The sequence below is a fragment of the Vigna umbellata genome, chromosome 1 (assembly GCF_029865625.1).
Source record: "Vigna umbellata cultivar VRB3 chromosome 1, Vumbellata_1.0, whole genome shotgun sequence".
In the NCBI taxonomy this organism is placed as follows: domain Eukaryota; kingdom Viridiplantae; phylum Streptophyta; class Magnoliopsida; order Fabales; family Fabaceae; genus Vigna; species Vigna umbellata.
Genome location: NC_142165.1, coordinates 40,006,927 through 40,030,733, shown reverse-complemented (window position 1 = coordinate 40,030,733; position 23,807 = coordinate 40,006,927). Strand labels below are relative to the sequence as shown.

The 23,807-nt window shown below is 31.8% G+C and overlaps 1 long non-coding RNA gene and 1 pseudogene across 1 annotated transcript; both read right to left on the bottom strand.

Annotated features, from left to right (window-relative positions):
- Positions 1 to 16,603: 16,603 nt before the first annotated feature.
- On the bottom strand, positions 16,604 to 17,501 carry LOC148205337 (uncharacterized). The gene is made up of 3 exons (XR_015786907.1): positions 17,454 to 17,501; positions 16,985 to 17,056; positions 16,604 to 16,818 (listed from the first exon to the last, which is right to left on the bottom strand). It is a non-coding gene; the product is annotated as an uncharacterized LOC148205337 (long non-coding RNA).
- Positions 17,502 to 17,669: 168 nt separating this feature from the next.
- LOC124837750 (general transcription and DNA repair factor IIH subunit TFB5 pseudogene) lies at positions 17,670 to 18,221 on the bottom strand (annotated as a pseudogene).
- Between the last annotated feature and the right edge of the window lie 5,586 nt (positions 18,222 to 23,807).

Here is a 23,807-nt window from a genome sequence, read left to right as displayed (position 1 = left end):
GATTTAGGAGAGAGTGATTAAATGAATTTGAAAGTAAATTTTATTCTGTTTATTTTAATGGATTTAGAAGTAATTGAGAGTGAATTTAAAGGTAAAGTGAGAATTGGTGTACGATTTGATTAACGTGACAGTTTTAAAAAATTTGTTTAATTGGTATAAATTAAGATTACCCAAATGTTTATAATTATTAAAGTAATATAAAATGATAATTGTCAATGTTATATTTAATTGTAAAAATGTTTATAAAAAAATTAAAATTAATTATTTAATCATTAAAATTTAAATTTAAGAGCCATTTAATATTATCAAATTTTTTTTTATTTATTTAAAGATTAAATTAGAAGGTTTCTAAAGTAAAATCTTAATTAGTTTTTTATTCACTACCACTTTCACTTTTTCTCTTTCTTTTCAATTTCCACGTCCGTTAACACATAATCTAATTAATGTCTACAATTTTCTTTGCTAATAGTATCACGCGTTGTAACATCTCAAAATATAGTGATCACCATAATCAGAAGTAATTACATTAATCATTAACACAGTGCAGTCTTTACAAAAAGATGCGAACTTCAAATTGTCGAACGGCTTAAAGTACAAAATTTAAGATTGCCAGCGGTATCCCAAGGTTCTAATACTAACGGTTACACAACCCGCAACTGAACTTTCAAAAGCTAAATAGAAAAACTAAAGACTACCACATGTCGAGCACTCTAAGGCTCGACCTTAACCTCTACTTCAACCAGATTGGCATCATCCAAAATTTCTTCTTCCAGCGCCTCTTCCAGCAGCTCACCTCCATCTGCTCCCATCCACACGGATGATCATCGCAAGGACAAGACGGACGTACAATGACGATCGACAACGCAAGGAAAAGAACACAGGGTAAGCTTATTGAATTTAATTCAAGTAAAACACACATTTCATAAACATAACAATCAGATCGATATTTCTCAACATATAATTTAACTCATTCAATTACTCAATCAATTCCTGATACTAGACTGACCGTCCGGACTGTATGAATCTTGTGTAGCTACTACGTTTCTTGCACCCGGGTGATGTGATAACTGAATTTCTCCTCAGCTGCCACCCGAGGTTAGTCCGTTCCATCCAAAGTAACCCTAAGGACTAGGACCTCCTGCCGTTCCCACACATGATGTACCCCCTCTACGTGAGGACGAGTACTCACGGAACATCAGGATGAAACGTCGGCCAAGCTTTGTCCACATTCATACATTACAATTCAATACTTTCATTCTAGAGTCGTTCCTCCCTGGAACGCTCGTTCCAATTCCACAACCGTTATTCATCACATATACTGTTCATCATTCATAATCTTTCAGTCCAAGTACATAAAATCACAAACGCCCAGCCCTCTTTATAACGAGGACAAACCGTGAGGAACGAGACTGAAGAACTTACCCCGTTCCAAAACAGAATAGGACCGACTTCCAGATAGATGGATGACCTGTATTAAGAAGGGTGCTCGTTACTGTCGGTCGACACAGATGAATGATCTGTATTATCAAGGGTGTTCGACACTGTTGATCGACACAGATGAATGATCTGTATTATCAAGGGTGTTCGACACTGTCGGTCGACCCAGATGGACGATCTGTATTATCAAGGGTGTTCGACACTGTTGATCGACACAGATGAATGATCTGTATTATCAAGGGTGTTCGACACTGTCGGTCGACCCAGATGGACGATCTGTATTATCAAGGGTGTTCGACACTGTTGATCGACACAGATGAAGGATCTGTATTACAAGGATGCTCGACACTGTCGGTCGACACAGATGAATGATTTGTATTATCAAGGATGCTCGACACTGTCGGTCGACACAGTTGAATGGTATGTATTACGAGGGTGCTCGACACTGTCGATCGACACAGATGGATGATCTGTATTACAAAGATTTTTCAAGAGAAGAGTAAGAGCGCTTGGTGTAAGACCGAGCACTACCCAATACGATTACTATGTGTAAGATCGACACTGCTCATTATGAGCTCTAAGTAAAAGACCTACATAGCTCATGCTCGACCAGAATCCTTCCCAAATGAAAGTATTCCAATTCAAAGAAGTTTACTAGAACACCAAACGGTCGAGAACCGTTTAATGTCGGACATACGTTATCATAGGGAAGTTGATATTCAAGTTTCACTTACATTCACTCGCTTCTAAGCATGTATATTTCATATTCACACGTATCACCCATATCATACATTTCAACCAACATATATCATGTTCATGCAGTACCGCAACGTTCGATCATGCATACTCAACCAATATACACCTCATACTTACGATCATATACCAACAATCAAATAACACAGTTCATACTTCATGCGACACACGTAATGTTCATACAGTACAAGACAAACATACGAATTAAATTTAATAAGCTTCCCTTACCTGGATAGCAGTGTACTCCCAAAAAGCAAGGTTTTTGTTCGACCTCTAACAGCGTTCTACCCTCAGGTTTCGCTCAACAACTTTCACTTAATCTAAAACATCAGAAATCAGAACAACTCAGACCTATAACCCATGCATGCAACCAGAACTTGGGTTCGCATGAAACTAAAAGGTCGAACGGTTAGAGACGAGAACTTACCAGCTCAGATCCCAATTCTGTTCGGTCCAGAATGACGCTCACGTCTCCAGGAACGTTTCTACTGTTCTGAAGCGTGATCGGAGAAGAAAGTGATGAGTTACAGTAGAGAGAAGGTGAAGGCTTCTAGAGAGAAGGTGGAGAAAATGGAGAGTTGAGTTCTGAGGAAGAAGAAGAGTGCGTGCAGGTGAGAGAGAGTTTTTCAAAAACTCAGTTTTGTTAATTTCCACGCCCAAACGAACGAGCGTCTCCTCTGCTGACACCTGCACTCCCACTTCTGATTTCAGAAACTTCTAACGTGACACGTGGCGCTCGTGCATGCAGTGCAAAGTGCGTTTTTAATGACTCTGAACAGTGACGTGGTGTGCAATAATTGGGATTTGACCTATAATTGTAGTGCTGATTTCCTAGGGTCTTACACGCGTCCCCTTTACCTTTTCTACGTCACCACCATATATCATACACTGTGACTTTGAATATAATAATTAATTACCACATTGAGAAATCCCTGTATCCACATATGTTGATGAATTACCACATGAAATTTGTTGTTCAAACTGTCAACTTCTTTCTATTACTTTTAAAAAAATATGACAAAAGTGTCATATATAATATAATATAACTAAGCTTTCAAGAATAAAGAATGAAGAAAATGAGAAAATGAAGAATGATGTTAACTATATGGATATTAAAAAGAAAGAAATAAAGTAAAAGTGGGTGGAGAGGGGGCTTGCATATGAGAAAAAGAGTGGAAGTGGAAGTGAAAGTGGATTAGGGTTTTAAAAAATAAAAAGTAAAATAGGTAAAAGTGAAAGCAAAAGGGATAAAATTGAAATTTAAAAAAAAATTAGAGAGGTGGAGGGAGAAGATCGGGTGTGGTACTGATCAGATAAAAGAAAAGGGTGTGTTTAGGCCTTTCTCCTCAGTCTTTTTTTTTCCAATTTTTGTTTGGGCCTTTATCCTCTCACAGGCCCCGCTTTGGGTTGCCTGGTGAAGCTTCTTCACGCCCTTTCTCTCTGTCTCACACGAAAAGGCAGCTAGGGTAACACCTTTCTTCTTCTCCAACCAAGAACTCCAACAATGGGAGTTTTGCAGCGCGCACGGGGAAAATTCTTTCCCTTTCTCTTTGGTTCGTGCAATCTCTTTTTCTTCATGGATAAACCTAGCATTGGGGTCTTTTTGTCGCGTCGCCGGTGAGCGATTTATCTCCTTCTCCATTCTAGGGAGGTCGCGGGGCAGAAAGGGAGATACCCTTCTTTTTTCTCTTTCAGTTTTGGACTGCTTGCAGGGGAACCAATTTTCTCCTTCGTCTTTGCTCCAGATCGCGCATCCAACCCAGCTTGGGGTTTCTTCATCTCGCGTGAGAAACCAGGAGAGCAACCTTCTTCCACCAACGAACATGGTGCCTGCAGTGTGGTCGACCATGGTGCCTGCAGTGCGGTCGAACATGGCGCCTGCACCTCCACCTCCAAGCTTGGTACGAAATGCTCCCCGAATACCATCACGCTGGAACGTCAAATGCCTCCCCTGGAACCGAATATCACGAGTGGGAACCGAATACGACTTCTTCACAAATTGTTCACACTCCTGAATCGAATATGAAGGTTGGGAACTAAATACCCGAATATAACTCCACTGTTCTTCCTATTCTTTAACTTTGAACTCTTCATCTTCAACCATCATCTTAAAATCAATTATTATGTTAGCTTGGTATTCAATGTACAAAGGGTAAATTAGACATTATAGGGTAAATCGTTCCAAATCTCTGCACTCCCGTGGGTGATGAAAAATTCTCCAAACCCGCAAATCTACAGCTTTCTTTCCTCACATTCCGACTAAAGTGAACACACATTTCATCGTTCTTAAACGCTCGTGAACAGTTATGCTCAAGTTAACACAGGCTATAAGTCTCCAATTTTTCTTAAACTCCAATCCTACTTTTTTTTTTTACTTTTATCTTTACTTATTTTACATTTTATTTTTTAAAACTCTAATCCCCTTTCACTCTTACTCTCAGCGCAACCCACTTTCCCTTTCTCTCTTTCTCCTCAATTCCACATCTGTTACCAGCATTGTACATTTTCGTCGTTTCTTCTTTTTGTCTTCTCTGCGTTGGTGGTGCGCCGTTTGTGGCAGTGGTTGTTCGTGCGTTTGCTCTTCAACAGGTTAGTGGTTGTTTCCTCTGATTGTATGCATGATAGATGATAGACTGTTTGATGCATTTGGTGTTTGCGGTCTTCTGTTACGGTGTGTTGTGTGCTTTGTTGTTGCTGTTGTTCATTCTGCACTGCCGTTGTGTGTTGAGTTTTTGGCGTGAATGGAGCCCGCGAAGGCCACAACGGAAGTCGGATATCCGTTGGGCCTTCAACGGATAACGACATTCTTCGTTTCTTTCTTTTTCTCGTTTTTCTCTGTTCTCTCTACTCTTCTTCTTTTTGAAAAAAGATCCATGCCAGAAAGAGAGATTTTTGGCACGCGGAAGGTGAGAGTTGATCGCAATAAGGAATTCAGATCAAGGTATGGAGAGCTAAATCCAATGTTCTTGAATTCTTGTATTTTGTTTGAGTTGTGTTTTGATTCTAGACTCGTCAGGTTGGGTGAAACAATAGCGAATGTGAGTATTCTGTGATAAACTGTTATTATGATGTTGGGTGATAAGTGTGAAAAAGAGTTATTTTTATACTTATAAATGAGCTCAATCTTGTAATTATTCATGTTGTTCCTCATTGAAAAGTTGTAATAGGTAGTAGATTGTTATGTAAAATATTGTACAGGAAATTATGTATTATTTAGACTCTGTCAGTCAATTTTCGCAAAGCGAAAGCCAAAATTCGCACTGCCAAAAGAAGGAAATTCGCATAGCGCACCAATACATGTGTGCTAAGCAAATAACATGAGTTAAAGTGCAGCAATTAAGAAAATTCGCATAGCGCACCAATACATGTGCGCTGAGCAAATTAATGAAGTTAAGTGGCTTTAAAAGACGTGACAGAAAGACAAAAACATTCTTCTGACAAAAGTTCCGGACAAAAGAAAGAAACATCGGTTTAAGGTAAAACGGATGTCGACATCCGTTTTTCCTTAAACGGATGTTGACATCCGTTGAATGATGTTGACATCCGTTGAAGGATGTCAACTCCGTTTACATTTTTTATTTTAGGGTTTTATTTTAAGGTTTATTCGAATACGAGGAAGCACGACACACACTGCACCACGAGAGCGACATTGCACCACGAGAGGGAGACTGCTTGATAATTCTTTCCACCACCACCAACCTTTGCAACTTGTAGTATCTCATAACGACTTAAGAAAGAGAGGAAAAAATATAATGTTAAAATGAAAGAAAAGTATTTTACTCATGTACGGAACTAGAATAGGTTATTAGTGAAATATGTTGTGAATGGGTAAAATTAAAAAATAATAACCCGAAAAATAAAATTTTACTGAGAGACAAAATAGTAAAGGGGAGGTGGAGGGAGAAAGGTGTGGTGGTGGAGGGAGCAACACCCTATATATATTTTTGTGTGTTGGGCTCACACTACAAGAAAATTGTATTTTATATACGGATTATTACATACGGATTTTAATCTGTATGTATTAAACATTTTACATACAGATATTATATACGGATTTTTAATTAATTAATAATTAAAAAAACTTTAGAAAAAGCCCCGATCTTCTTCTAACTTTGAAAAAAAAACCTAACTACAATTCTCCAAAATGAGTCCCTCACTCACTGACCCTTCCTTCTTCCTTCATTTCGGATAAAACAAAAAACCACAAATCCTTTCTTCTTCCTTTTTCTCAATAGAAGAAACCCTCAGATGGTTTTGTTTCCCATCTCACACCCTTACTTCTTTCTTCTTCCTTCCCTCCTTGTAGCCACGCGTTCTTCCTTTGCCACGTCTTCATTCAGACCGCATCATTAGCCACATTCATTTTCTTCTCGAGAGCTCACCATCAACGGTAAGCTTTCTTTCTCTTCACAGATTCATTATCTTATTTCATATTTCTTTCCTGCCTCAGCCTATTTAACAACAAAATTCCTCTTCCACCGATTATCTTCATCTCCTTCTACGGTTTCGTCATCCTTTCACCATTTTCTTGAAGTTTCACCGATTAAATCCTCTTTTACTCCGTTTAAAAGCTTTTCCTCCGATTGAAAATTCTTTTCCACCGTTTAATCTCGTTTTGAACCTATTAATCGGTTCATTTTAAGTTTCCTCCCTTTCTTGGGTTCCTTTAGTCCAGATTAGCGTTCCTACTCTATTTAGTGTTTCTGTGAGTCCTATCTCTGATTCGGTTCGTTGTCCTTCAAATTCTCTCTTCTATTTTTGTCTAGGGTTGGTGTGAAGGTTATCGCCCTTAGGTCTTGGTAGAATCTTTCTCGATCTCTAATTCCCTGTTATTTCGCTGCGTTTCATTCTCGGAGAAGCTTCATGGTCCTTTAAATCAGCTCGCGTCGCGCGTTCAGTCCTCTTCCTTGGAGCCTCTTCCATCAGGTGGTATTCAGAGCTCTGATTCTTCCACGCAATTCAAAAGCTAAGTATCTCTCTCCTTTGTGTTGTGTTTTCATTTGATTCATTATTGTGTTGACACTGTTTCGCATCTCTGTTTTGATGTTTTTCTCTGATTCATGTAAGGTTGAATTTGTATTGGCTTGTTTTGTCTTAATTCTGAGTATTATATGTTAATTATGCTCATAAACTGTTTGTTTAAATGTCTAAGAGAGCTAATATGAGATTGTTCATTCTTGATAACTTATTACTCTTCATATTGAAATGCGCTCTCTGTATCCTCACACCAAAGGCATATTGTTAGGGCTCAAAGAGAAAGGCATCGACGTTGCAATCGCTTCTCGCTCACCAAGTGCTGACATAGCAATAATTTTCCTCAACAAATTGGGCTTCTCCTCTCTCTTCGTCACACAAGTCAATTCTTGTGCTTATCTTGAATTTTCAATTCAAATTTAAAGCAACATGCATTAGGTTTTTATTTCTCTTGTGAACTTTGGTTTGTTCAGGAAATATATTCTAGCTAGACACATAAAACAGATCATTTTCAACAGATTCATTCGAGAACCGTTGTCCCCTTCAACTCCATGCTCTTTTTCGATGATGAGAATAGGAACATCCAATCGATAATAATATAAACTCTCACGTTTTCTTTTAAATTCATTTCGTTGTCATCATCATCGGATATTATTGCCTTAGGTCTCTAAAATAGGAGTAACTAGCATTTTGGTAGGAGATGGGGTAAATCTTGGGTTGTTAAGGGAATATCTTATTCAATTCTCTCGAAACTGGAACGCTTTACAGAAGAACAAGCAAAAATGGCTTTCCAAGTACTCTAACAAGCTAGATACTTCCAACCCTGCTGCATGATTTTTGACATCCCATTAAGTTTTCTCTCTCAGAACCACACAATATTTTGTACCAATCGTTGCCCTTCAAATAAAATGAAGAAAACAGGGATTTGAGTTATTAAATTCATATATGAAGGAAAAGTATTGTATTACTATAATATTGATTAAGACTTTGATGTAATTTTCTTTATATTCAAAAGTAATATTGAGTTTTCTCGTTATTTCTTCTGGTCCATATTGCAGGATTGTGTTGCTACAAGATGGTACAGAGCCCCAAAGCTGTATGGCTCCTTCTTTTCTAAGGTATATAATTTGGCCAAAATTTATGTAATATATAGATCATTTATAGAGGCATATATGCTTATTTTTAGTTGCAAGGCAGTATTGTGATATTATTGTTGAGACTTGTTTGAGTTAATAACAATTTTGTAGACATCATTATTGCATGCTGCTGTATCATAATCTTAACTGGATCTGTTTGATTTTTATTCAAGGGTTGTTCCCCTTTAAATTTGCATCTGAGGGAGAAAATGTAATTTCATTTTGTGGTTGGAGAGTAATGTAGAACTATGAAGTTAAGTATGCAATATAAATGTTAATAAATTGATGGGAAATTTGGTTAGATTTTTTAAGAAAACATTTTTAGAAATATCTGAGAGTTACTTTCATTTTGTTAGAATATGCTATCTTAGTTTTAAAGTTGATTGCACGTTACCTGACTGGATGGTTTGGTTACTTTTTGTTTTGGAAGGACTTTGAATAATAGTAAGTTTATTAATGATTACTAGGTGAGTATAGTAAGTTCAATAATATGCACATTTTGACGAAAATAGTATGCTACAAAAAGTGAATTTAGAGTACAAAATAAGGTTGAATATATAAAGGTTAAGTCAAACAAGTTTAAGTTTAATATTTCAATGATATTCTTATTGATGTTATAAAGTAATTGTTCTTTATTCTTATGACATGTAATCTTACATTATAAGAGTTATTATACAATATCTTAGTTAATTTTTCTAGATTTCTATCACATCATTCTTAATATATCTGTGCAATTTTACTTCAATAAAATGATTTTAATATATCTGTATAGCTATTATTAATGTTGTAAGTTGTTGTCTTAATTAATTCTTATGTTCTTTTGTAATAGCTGCAGTTGAAGCACTGTGAAGATGGTAGAGAAAGTGGAAGAGTTTAACATGAAGTGAGTGATAGAGGAATTTGAGAGGGTGACAAATGATGCTAAGAGGTTTAGGACTGCAAAAGGAATAGAAAATTAGGATAATTTTTTTTTTATAAAACTACAAAGTTACATACGGATTTTTCCGTATGTAATTAATTTTTAATTATATATGACTTTTACATGCGGATTTTCCGTATATAATTATATACAGATTTTATATACGGATTTTTCCGTATATAATTACATATGGAAAAATCCGTATATAAATTATATACGGATATATCCGTATATAATTTATCTACGATAGTTTTATATACGGATTTTTTTCCGTATATAAGTCGTATGTAACTAAGTGTTATATACGGATTTTGACTGTATGTAATTCAATTTTTTCTTGTAGTGTCAAACTTTTTTTTTGTGTTGGACATGATATTACTTTAAAAATTGAATGTGTTATGATGTCGAATGGTTGATTTGAGTGCGTTGAGTACATTTGAAGAATTAGTCTGGACTGATAATTGACTCTGATGGTGAATAGTTGTGATTTATAGAATGCAGATGTTTACAGAGGTTTTTGAGGACGTGTAAACCTAAGAAAGAGGGGATGGAATTTCATAGGGGATTTTATGATGTTTATTTCATTGTGTAATTTAAAAGAAGTTAATTTGGGTTTTAAAGGAATTGTAATTTTTTTTTTCTAAAGAGAGTTCCACTTTTTATTTGGTTTTTGTGCTATCAGGAGTTTGGCCCTCAATGAGTACACAAATGAATGTTCCTCAAATTATCCACCTTGTTGTCATTGATGATGATCCTACTGCACCGCATCATTACCCATCATGCAATCTGTTTGGTATAATGGTTAATGTTTTATTTATGACAATAAACTGTTGTATTTTTCTTATCCTTCAATTTGAATCATGTGTATCATGTGCAGTTACGACATTCTTAAACTCAGGACAAGGTTGGAAATATGTGCTGGAATGAAAAAAATCCAAGACACGGATTGATTTCATAATGATGGAGACTCTTATGCTGGCTATAGATGGCTTTGCCTTCATAAACTTGCTTAATACAAAACATATTAATATACCTGTTCTTCGTAAGTCGCAATTTTCTTTATCAACTTTTTAATTGATAAAAATTTAAATTATTTTAAAATAATTGTTTAAATTGTTAAATTTTTTACATATGCAGTAATGTTTAAGGATTACAGTGATACTTCTCAATTTGAGGCCTATAAGTTAGGAGCATGCAATTATTGGGAAAAACCTGTGGTTGAGTTACACCTCAAAACTATAAAGGATAAAATTATGAGGGAAACCATGAAATTAAAAAAGAGAAGGATAACATGGACAGACGAAATGAAACTTCAATTTGATGAAGTTATTAAGCGTATGGGTCTAGAAAGTATGTATTGTTTATTTTTTTATCCATATTTGTCTTTTTTTTATGTTGACTATCTTACTATCTTACCTGTTTTTTAGATACTAAATCAAAAAAAATACATGAAGCGTTGAACATCCCTCAGTTGCAGGTCAATCATGTATCCAATCATTTAAGGGTTTGTTTTTATGTGCATTTCATTTTCTTTTTCACTTCTGAATTATTATTAACAAAACTTAAAATTTGATTGACAGACCTACCTGAAAAAGCTGAGAGAGGAGCAACAACAAGAGTAACAACAGGAGGACCAACAACAGCCACATCTTTGAACATTTATCTTCTATTCTTCTCTATTAAAGTGAGGGGCATAAAAGGAAAACCACATAACGTTTTAAACGTTATGTGACACTCTGACAAGAGAGAAGCACACTTCTAAAGATCCGAGAGTTAGAGAGAAAGCAGAGAGAGCCACCCTTACGTTAGGGATTCACACCACCACACTGGCCGGAGAAGCACACTACTCACCGGAGTATTGTAGCACAACACAGAGAGAAAAATAGAGACACTCACAAGGTACTGAATTTCAAACTTTTCACATTAACAAATTAGGAATGTTTTTACAATATTTATAAACCTGAACAATAAAGTGTTTTCTGTTTTATTTACATTCTAACATTCTCTTCTAACAATAACAAACTGGGCAATTTCAAAGAAAAAATATTAATAAAAGTTTTGTTCCAAAATAAAATATTGAAATTTAGTCCAAAATTATAAAATATAACCTGCATTAAAATTTCTTATTTTATAAAACGTGAATTAAGTAATGTATGTATTATATGTAAATGAAATATTTGTGATTTGATTAAGTTGATGAATTATATATATATATATATATATATATATATATATATATATATATATATATATATATATATATATCAATAATCAGTATAAACTTTACTATTTCTTTTTCATAATTCTAAATCTACTTATATTTTTCAAAACATTATTTTCTTAATTTTTTTATATTTACAAAAAATGTATTTATTAAAATAATTTTATAAAAATATATTAATAATTTGAGTTTTAATTGTCATTTAATCACATAATATCTTATATGAAAAAGGTGTAGAGAGACGAAAAGCATTATTAAATGAAGTTAAGTGGCTTTAAAAGACGTGACAGAAACATTTTTCTGACAGAAGTTCCGGACAAAAGAAAGAAACATCCGGACAAAAGAAAGAAACATCCGTTTAAGGTAAAACGGATCATCCGTTTTTCCTTAAACGGATGTTGGCATTCGTTGAAGGATGTCACCTCCGTTTACGTTTTTTATTTTAGGGTTTTATTTTAAGGTTTATTCGAATACGAGGAAGCACGACACGCACTGAACCACTCCACGCACTGCACCACGAGAGCGACACTGCACCACGAGAGGGAGACTTCTTGACAATTCTTTCCACCACCACCAACCTTTGCAATAGGTTATTAGTGAAATAGGTTATGAATGAGTAAAATTAAAAAATAATAACCCGAAAAATAAAATTTTATCGAGGGACAAAATAGTAAAAGGGAGGTGGAGGGAGAAAGGTGTGGTGGTGGAGGGAGCAACACCCTATATATATTTTTGTGTGTTGGGCTCAAACTTTTTTTGTGTGTTGGACATGATATTACTTTAAAAATTGAATGTGCTATGATGTCGATGGTTGATTTGAGTGCGTTGAGTACATTTGAAGAATTAGTCTGGACTGATAATTGACTCTGATGGTGAATAGTTGTGATTTATAGAATGCAGATGTTTACAGAGGTTTCTGAGGACGTGTAAACCTAAGAAAGAGGGGATGAAATTTCATAGGGGATTTTATGATGTTTATTTCATTGTGTAATTTAAAAGAAGTTAATTTGGGTTTTTAAAGGAATTGTATTTTTTTCTAAAGAGAGTTTCACTTTTTATTTGGTTTTTGTGCTATCAGGAGTCTGGCCGTCAATGAGTACACAAATGAATGTTCCTCAAATTATCCACTTGTTGTCATTGATGATGATCCTACTGTTCTTGAATTCTTCAAGAAATACTGCACCACATCATTATTCATCATGCAATCTGTTTGGTATAATGGTTAATGTTTTATTTATGACAATAAACTATTGTATTTTTCTTATCCTTCAATTTGAATCATGTGTATTATGTGTAGTTACGACATTCTTAAACTCAGGACAAGGTTGGAAATATGTGCTGGAATGAAAAAAATCCAAGACACGGATTGATTTCATAATGATGGAGACTCTTATGCTGGCTATAGATGGCTTTGCCTTCATAGACTTGCTTAATACAAAACATATTAATATACCTGTTCTTCGTAAGTCGCAATTTTCTTTATCAACTTTTTAATTGATAAAAATTTAAATTATTTTAAAATAATTGTTTAAATTGTTAAATTTTTTACATGTGCAGTAATGTTTAAGGATTACCGTGATACTTCTCAATTTGAGGCCTATAAGTTAGGAGCATGTAATTATTGGGAAAAACCTGTGGTTGAGTTACACCTCAAAACCTTAAAGGATAAAATTATGAGGGAAACCATGAAATTAAAAAAGAGAAGGATAACATGGACAGACGAAATGAAACTTCAATTTGATGAAGTTATTAAGCGTATGGATCTAGAAAGTATGTATTGTTTATTTTTTTATCCATATTTGTCTTTTTTTTATGTTGACTATCTTACTATCTTACATGTTTTTTAGATGCTAAATCAAAAAAAATACATGAAGCGTTGAACATCCCTGGGCTGCAGGTCAATCATGTATCCAATCATTTAAGGGTTTGTTTTTATGTGCATTTCATTTTCTTTTTCACTTCTGAATTATTATTAACAAAACTTAAAATTTGATTGACAGACCTACCTAAAAAAGCTGAGAGAGGAGCAACAACAAGAGTAACAATAGGAGGAGCAACAGGAAGACCAACAACAACCACATCTTTGAACATTTATCTTCTATTCTTCTCTATTAAAGTGAGGGGCATAAAAGGAAAACCACATAACGTTTTAAACCTTATGTAACACTCTGACAAGAGAGAGAAGCACACTTCTAAAAATCCGAGAGTTAGAGAGAGCCACCCTCGTGCTAGGGATTCACACCACCACACTGGCCGGAGAAGCACACAACTCACCGGAGCAATGTAGCACAACGCAGAGAGAAAAATAGAGACACTCACAAGGTACTGAATTTCAAACTTTTCACATTAACAAATTATGAATGTTTTTACAATATTTATAAACCTGAACAATAAAGTGTTTTCTGTTTTGTTTACATTCTAACATTCTCTTCTAACAGTAACAAACTGGACAATTTCAAAGAAAAAATATTAATAAAAGTTTTGTTCCAAAATAAAATATTGAAATTTAGTCCAAAATTATAAAATATAACCTGCATTAAAATTTCTTATTTTATAAAACGTGAATTAAGTAATGTATGTATTATATGTAAATGAAATATTTGTGATTTGATTAAGTTGATGAATTATATATATATATATATATATATATATATATATATATATATATATATATATATCAATAATCAGTATAAACTTTACTATTTCTTTTTCATAATTCTAAATCTATTTATATTTTTCAAAACATTATTTTCTTAATTTTTTTATATTTACAAAAAATGTATTTATTAAAATAATTTTATAAAAATATATTAATAATTTGATTTTTAATTGTCATTTAATCACATAATATCTTATATGAAAAAGGTGTAGAGAGACGAAAAGCATTATTAAATGAAGTTTAGTGGCTTTAAAAGACGTGACAGAAACATTTTTCTGACAGAAGTTCCGGACAAAAGAAAGAAACATCCGGACAAAAGAAAGAAACATCCGTTTAAGGTAAAACGGATGTCGACATCCGTTTTTCCTTAAACGGATGTTGGCATTCGTTGAAGGATGTCACCTCCGTTTACGTTTTTTATTTTAGGGTTTTATTTTAAGGTTTATTCGAATACGAGGAAGCACGACACGCACTGAACCACTCCACGCACTGCACCACGAGAGCGACACTGCACCACGAGAGGGAGACTTCTTGACAATTCTTTCCACCACCACCAACCTTTGCAACTTGTAGTATCTCACAACGATTTAAGAAAGAGAAAAAAAAATATAATGTTAAAATGAAAGAAAAATATTTTAGTCATGTACGGGACTAGAATAGGTTATTAGTGAAATAAGTTATGAATGGGTAAAATTAAAAAATTATAACCCGAAAAATAAAATTTTATCGAGAGACAAAATAGTATAAGGGAGGTGGAGGGAGAAAGGTGTGGTAGTGGAGGGTTGCAAAAATAAAAGTTTTATTCCAAAATAAAATTTTAAACTTTAGTCAAAAATTATAAAATATAACCTGCATTAGAATTTCTTATTTTATAAAACGTGAATTAAGTAATGTATTTATTATATGTTAATGAAATATTTGTGATTTGATTAAGTTGATGAATTATATATATATATATATATATATATATCAGTATAAACTTTACTATTTCTTTTACATAATTGTAAATCTATTTATATTTTTCAAAACATTATTTTCTTAATTTTTTTATATTTACAAAAAATGTATTTATTAAAATAATTTTATAAAAATATATTAATAATTTGATTTTTAATTATCATTTAATCAAATAATATCTTATGTAGAGAGACGAAAAACATTATTAAATATTTATATATATATATAATTCATTATATATAACTAATGTTTTTATTTTCCTTTACAGATATTTTTGTATTCAACTACGAAGAAAAAAAAAAGATCAATTTGTACTCTAACTTGTATTTTTTCACTTTTAGTCGCAGACACGAATTCAGATATTGTGATGTAAAAATACATTTGAAACAAAAACGCAAACTTGATAGATGGGCTTTTGGCATGGCTGATAAGGTTTTCTTTCGCAATCCATTACTTATAGTCCTAGCTAGAAGATATCAACTAAAATCAGGACATCACTTCTTTTAAAAAATTATCAATAAGTTATTTATTTAATATTTTTTTATTAGCTTAAAACTAATGAATTAATAATTAAAATAACTGTTTCTCTAGAATAATAAGTTGAGACAAAACCGCCTTTTTAGGGTTTTTAAAAAATAGGGGATAAAATAAGTAAAATTAATGTGAGCTAAAATTTTTCATAAAAGTAAAAGTTTAAGCTTAAAAAATACAAGGAAAAGTTGACTGCTTATAAGTGATATATATATATATATATATATATATATATATATATATATATATATATATATATATATATATATATATATATATATATATATATATATATATATATATATATATATATATTAGATTTTATAACGGATTAATGACAATAAATTCCTGAACACTGTCAATTTTTGAAAATGAGAACAATTTTCAAAACAATTTTTTAAATAATATTTCTGAAACGTGTTAAATACATTTTGAAACATGTTTTTCAGAACATATTTTGGAAATAAATTTTTCAAAATGCATATAATATTTTTCGAAATAAAATTTTCAAACTACTTCTACGCAGTGATTCACAATCAAACACCAAAACTTGAGCTGATCTTATTTTAAAAATTAAAGTTAAAATTATTTATGATTATTATTATTATTTTGGTAATTATCTAATTAAAGAAATAAACAAAAAAAGAATGAATAGTGATATACTTTCTACTGGAGCCTACTCCTGCTTCTATCTCTCTTTTTCAATTATCACTTCCGAAATTGTTAGATTTCCACAAATGGGACTCACATCAGTCAGAAGCCACCTCTAGCCAGTAGCTGGGAATTTGGAGATAAATTACTCAGCGTGATCGCGGTGAAGTCAGGGTGCACTTAAACGAAGATAAAGAAATGAATATGGACAGCAACAATATCCCTTGCAGAAATAAAAAGTTAAGAAGAAATTTGATCTGTACACAATTGCTATAGAACTGATTAGGGGCTTCTGTTTATACTAATAAAGAGGTCACTAAATTCGTCATGCGTCTGCATTATATATACGACGAAAAAAATAAGAGGGCTCCTAGTTGTGGCAAAATTTGAATTCCTATTTTGCTATAAAGTATTTACAAACTATCTACCTCCCATCAAAAGAAGCATACTAAGAGCAGCTGGAGTTTGACGTCTCACACTTGATAACCCGGGTATTATAAGAGCCACAAAATTCACATTTGTGGTACAACCAGTGGAAGCGTGAAGAGCCCTTCCGATCGCAGTCATGGCAGAGTATGTCCTGCATTTTGTTATTACATAACAGGCTCAACAGACAATCATCTTACAAATTCTTTGCTCCTCAACTAAAATGCCAAAATTCTTTTTCTTTTTCCATAAAATCCACATTAGCTTCCGAAAGGAACTGCGTGAAGAGTAAAATGCAAGACAGACAAAAAAGTATTCACCTGACAGCGTTCCCTGTACTCTTCAGGAAGCTCCTCAGCAGCCAATAGGGCATCAAGCATACCAAAGTAAACCTAGGTAGGTAAAAAATAAGTATACCGAGTACCTCTTTAAGAACTTCAATTGATTAGACACAAATTTTCTAATTATTTCCCTCATTTTTTCAACGATTTTTTATTCTCAAAAGGAATAAAAAATTAGTTAAAGATCAGTAAACATATACCGTTGAAGTTTTAATTTTTCCAAACTTTTACGTTTAACTGAAATCTATGAAAGACTCAACTTGAGAACTCACAAGTACATGTTCGAAAGATACTAGAGCATTATTAAACTGATGGCCCTGTTTGGTTTTCCTTTCATTACTTTTGTGCATCTATAAATTTTTTCTTTTTTTTATGGGGAATAATAAAGGTGGAGAATAAGGCTTAGTTGAGTGTAAAAGAAAAGATTAATGGAAGAAAATTATCTTACCGCCATATCTCCCAATGACTTGCTGCAGATTGGACATGTGTAGTGACTGCACGTGTATGCCTAACGTAATATACCAAAATATTATCAATAAAATAATATTTTCCTAAATAAAAGGAAAATCAAAATTACATATATCTATTTTATTTCTGTCAAAACCAAACCAAATATTACTAAACCCAAAACTAATAAAATAAGATTTTAATGAATCTTTAAATTTTAAGTTAATCCCAACATGTTATCCTCTCTAAACTTGGCGATTTGACTCCGTATCATTCCCTCGTGAGGTTGGACAAACATGTGGGTGCTATCCAAGTCATGTATTATGAACTTATCAGATGCAGGAAATGAAGCATTCATATTGATGATATATTGTGCCATGGGAATGTCACTGCACAAGACAATTTAGCCAATCATTGATGCAGATTACAGAAGTGAAAGCAAAAAATAATTAAAAGTAAACCATGTTCACTCCAACTATGGTAATTTGATATCCCATTAGTGACTGGTTGTTTTTATGTGGAAAAGAGAAATAAACAATTATGATTGTTGTTAACATACTTAATTGTTAATAAACCAAAACTTATGGCAAGTGGTTTTTTACCCTGTAAGAAGGAAAAAACAGTCATTATAGTTTTAGTATGTAGAAGTTCCAACAATAGCTAGTTGTAAATATAATCATTTGAATATTTGGCTCACAACAGTCATAATTATACAACTTTCCAAGAGGTGATACCAGGAAATGAAGACACCTTTGTTGGCATTGACCATGGTGTATAACCTTCCTGGAAAGAAAAGCTAAGACAAGTTACAACAGACACCATAACATTCGTCATCGTTATATATGTACGTATATATATACACACAATCAAAAATGTGAAAATTTTCAAATTTTGACCTTTTACATGAAATTTGAAATAATCTATTTTTAAGTAGTTAAAAATACAATGGAATTAATTCATAATTAGTTAAACGATATTAGTAGTTACAAATACAATTTGAAAATAGGGCCGGAAAAAATAAATACTCTCCATTAAAAATATTGTCACTCTAATCTTAAGAACTTCCTATTATGATTTAGTTATAAAAGGATTGCAAATGGATTTCAATTTCTTTTTAAATACATTTGTGAGTGAATTCATTGTTTCCAAAAGGCAAGGTACTTATTAGAAATTAGAAAATAATATTGCCAGTTTTTGAAGAACGATGATTTTTCATAAATAAACCAATAACATAAACGAGCGTAAGTTTATTTTAAGCATAACTGTTTAAAAATGTCGTGTGTTTTTCTCATCCAGAACGAAAGCACCACACATTGATTTTACAACCTTAACGTAGATGAGAAGACTATTTACATCTAGGTTTAAACCAGTACAAATTTGCGCATCTAAGTTAGATTTAGCAGGTTCAAAAAACAACGAAGATTGGCGGTTGGTTCTATGAAGAACCCAATTGCTTTGAACAAAACGTAACTTCACAAAGACACTAAAATCTTCAATCTATAGAATTAAATCATGATAACAGTAACATAGATAAGTAACTGAAATAAAAATGGTATATATATATATATATATATATAATCGAAAGTCTTCTGTTTTAGATCTCAAATGGAAGACATTATAAATTAATGAACAGATATTAAAAGAGGCTTTCTCCATCATCCTAAAGTAAATTTTATATAAAAAGCAAAAGACTTAGATACTAATTTGATTTTGTTAGTAAAGTATTTTCAATGCGGTGTTCGTTTTTTTTTTCAATCAAGTCCTAATTCTTGTTAATTTAATTTATTTTAATCTTTTTTACTAATACCATTTAAATAGACATCCTACTCACATCTCATCATCTATTTTGAACCATGTTAATACTAAATTAAACAAATTTAACAAAAATCAAAATTTACTTGAAAAAAAAAACCAACTTAATATTTAAGTCAAATTAAAATAGAAGAAACATTGAACATTTTGAAAATAGGATCGGAAAATAGGTTTATTTTTATTTTCGTTTCATTTGTTTTTTTTTTTATTTTCTTAGCAGTTTTTCTTTTTTTAGTTACGGGCTGTTAGGAGGCCCATAGGCATGAGAAGTAGGAGTTAATAATTTTTACTTTTAACTATTTAACTTTTTTTTTTTTTTTCTAAACCCTAGTTCCCATTTAACTTCCCCTTTTTACTCTTCCATCAGCCGCATCCAACTTCTTCCTCACAGCACACATCAAAATTGTTCTCTTCTGTTGGAATTCATTTTCCATTTTTGATGCTTCTAGGTGTGCTTTGCGGAGGGTGTTTTGTGGCTGGAGACAGGTTAGTTTTTTCTTCTTCGTTTTTGCTGTTTAGGTGCTGTGAACATGCTGTTTGATTTTGTTTAAGTTTTGTTTCCTGTATTCGTGTGAAGAAAATAGGAGGAGAGGGTGTGAACGGATATGGGATATCCGTCTATGTAGGTTCGAAACATTGAGTAATGAATTGTTATGTGTTTTATAAATGTTCAGAATTAGTTTAGTGTAAGTTAAGGTTACTGGTTGTGACTTAGTCGAATTAATTCATGGATAAAGTTGAAGTGAAAATCTTATTTAAGAAAGGAAGAAAGAAGTTTTTGTTATATTGTCATGAACATAAATATTATATACCGATAATGATGTATACGGGTATACTGTAGGTATTATTATTTTGTGCTGGTTTTTATTGAATGATGATTTCTAGGCTGGTGAGCTTGGTTAATATTAATGATACAAGCCTTGGTTGTGTACATATTCATAATATTATGATATGAGATGGGAGATGGTTTTGTTATGTGAATTGATAATTGTTTGAAACTAGGTAGATAGAATATAATTATAAGTATATTCATTGCAATTTACTAGCTAATCTGATGATTAAATTGTTAACTGCCATCTCGGTTAAACCCGTTTTTCATTGGAATTTTTGGTATTTTAAAGGGCTGCTGGAATATCTGATGTTAAGCTTATAGAATCTAATTATTGTGGATATACCTTCTTTAGATGTTCTATGCAGATTTAAAGGTAAAAATCTAATGACAATAATGTTTGTTTACGTAATTATTTTTTATCAAATATATTCTATGATTTGTTACTGGATGAGTGGAAAAGTATTATTGTGTTTAAAAGTTGCTGTTAGACTAAGTATAGACTAAGTATAAATATTCAGGATATATTGCTTAGTGTACTCAATAAATTTTAATTATTAGTAAACCATTACTAGTGTTGCGGCTTATTGGTTAGGTAAGTAGTCTATGAAAATGTGTAGAATAAGTTAACATTGGTTGCTCATGATAATTTACTTAAAATTTCTTTAGTGTTAGGATATTTATCCTATTTTAGCATCATTATATTGTGTCTAGGATTACCCTATATTGTTTTTAAGATTACCCTATTTATCATGATTATATTGTGTCTAAGATTACTCTATTTATCATGATTATATTGTGTCTAGGATTATCCTATTTATCATGATTATATTGTGTCTAGGATTATCCTATTTATCATGATTATATTGTGTCTAGGATTACTCTATTTTTCATGATTATATTGTATCTAGTGTGACCCTATTTATCATGGTTATATTGTGTCTAGGATTACCCTATTTATCATGATTATATTGTGTCTAGGATTACCCTATTTATCATGTACTTTTGTATCAATTTATTTTTATAAATAGAAGATTGTGAGAGGGATCAATCAAGTCTTCTAGAATTGTTTTATAGTTTAATTCTCAAGGGTGTTAGATTGATGATGTATGTGTTCAATACTACCTTGAGCTGGTTTTAGTGATATAATTATTAGTTAACGTTTTTCAGAATGCGAAATTACATGTAGACATGATATTACTTTAAAAATTGAATGTGCTATATATGATGTTGAATGTGAGTGTGACTTGGTTGAATTAATGTGGACAAAGTTGTGGCAAATGGTATATATTATGTTAAAGTGTGCTAGTTTATATACGAGCATGATTATATTTTATGACTGTTCGAATCTGTTGGCAGCTTGTTTGAAACAAACTTGAAAGTCAAAAACAATTACTTTAAAGTAGTAAAATGGAAAGCTATGTGTCTAACGTTTAAATAATATCTTTTTGTTTATTATAAAAAAAATAGAAATCACTGGTAGTTGGAGGAGTAGTTAATGCGAATAAAGTTAAGATTGGTGCACAACTCTTGACGACACAAACATTCCAATTGGATTGGATTTGGTTTCAATAGACTTTAATTTTATGGGTAAAGTAGAAAAAAATAATATATATATATATATATATATATATATATATATATCACAATAATAATAAGAAGGAAAAGTTATGTATATTTGTATTAATTTTATTTATTTATTTATTACATACTCAATAATGAAAGAAAATTAATTAATTTGTTGACATTAAAATGATTTGTTGTTGTGCAACTGTGTTAGTATTGGGAAATAATTATTTGAAATTTGATAGTGAATCTTTAATTGATTTGAGTGTTAAGTACATTTGAAGAATTAGTCTACACTCATTAACCTACGAGAAAGAGGGGATGACATTTCATAGGGTATTTTATGATATTTATTCCATTATGTAATTTAAAAGAAGTTAATTTGGGTTTTAAAACAATTGTATTTTTGTTTGTAAAGAGAATTTTACCTTTTATTTGATTTTTGTGCTATTAGGGGTCTGGTTGTCCATGACTACATAAATGAATTTTTTTCGTATTGTCAATCTCATTTTCATTGATGCAGATCTTACCGTTCTTGAATTCTTCAAGAACTACTGTTCCTCGGTATTATCTAACAATCCTTTTGTTTGGTATAATGATTAATATTTTATTTATGACAATAAACCATTGTCTTCTTCTTATCCGTTCAATTTGAATCATGTGCAGTTACGACATTCTTAATCTTAGGAGAAACTATGGTGCATGTGATAGAATGAAAGACAATAATTGATCTAATAGTGATGGAGATCATATGTCGTTTGTAAATGGTCATGAATTCATAGACACACTTAAAACATATTAATATTTCTGTTATCCGTAAGTTGCAATTTCTTTATCAACTTTTTAATTGATAAAAAATTTAAATTTTTTACAATAATTATTTAAATTTTAAATTTTTTTACCATAATTATTTTAATTTTGAAACTTTTTACATGTGCAAAAATATTTGAGGATTATAGTTACTTTTCTCCATTTGAGGCATATAAATTAGGAGCATGCGATTATTGACGCAAAACTTTGGATGGTATTACCTAGGTTATATGAAGAGTAAGACAATTATGAACAAAGCTTAATTGGAAAAAAAGGAGAAATGAAGAAAGAAAAAGGATAAAATGGACAAAGGAGAGCTTCAATTTGTTGAAGCTATTAATTGGTTTAGGAAGTATGTAATATTGTTTATTTTTTATCTATATTTGCTTTTTTTTTTGTGTTGACCTTAGTTGTTATTTAGATGCCAAAGAAAATATATGAAGCTATGAACATGCTTAGTCTAGAGGCATGTAGTCAATTAAAGGTTTGTTTTATGTGCATTTCATTTTCTTTTCAACTTATGAATTATTGTTCTCAAAACTTAAAATTTGATTGACATACACCTACAGAAAAAAATCTGAGACAAAGGCAGCAGGAGCAACAACAGTCACATCCTTGAACATTTATCTTCTCTTGTAAGAGTAACAAGAGTTGTAACACTAACAAGATAAGAGAAAATAAATGTTCAAAGATGTGACTGTTGTTGCTCCTATTACTCTTGTCTAAGATTTTTTTCTATGTCAATTAAATTTTAACTTTTGTTAACAATAATTCAAAAGTTGAAAAAAAGATGAAATGTACATAAAAAAACTTTTAAATGATTGATTACATGCTTGATCTTTTGACCAGACATATTCAATTGCTTCATTGATTTTCTTTGGCTTAGCATCTAACCGTCAACATCACCAGAAAAAGGAAATATGGATAAAAAATAAACAATAATACATACTTTCTAAACTAATAGCTTCAATAAATTGAAGTTTCATCTTCTTATTTCATTTTATCATTTTTTTTTCTTTTTCTCTTCTCTTTTTTTCTCATTGAGCTTTCTTCATAATTGTCTTATTCTTCATATAGTCTATGTAATACCAATCACAGGTTTACGCCAATAATCACATGCTCCTAATTTATACACCTTCTTAAGGTGAAAAGAGTAACTATACTCCTCACACATTACTGCATATGTAAAAAATTTAACAATTTAAATAATTATTGTAAAAAGTTTAAATAATTATCGTAAACAATTTAAATTCTTTATCAATTAAAAAGTTGATAAAGGTAATTTCGACTTACGGATAACAGGAATATTGATATGTTTTATACTAAGTGTGTCTATGA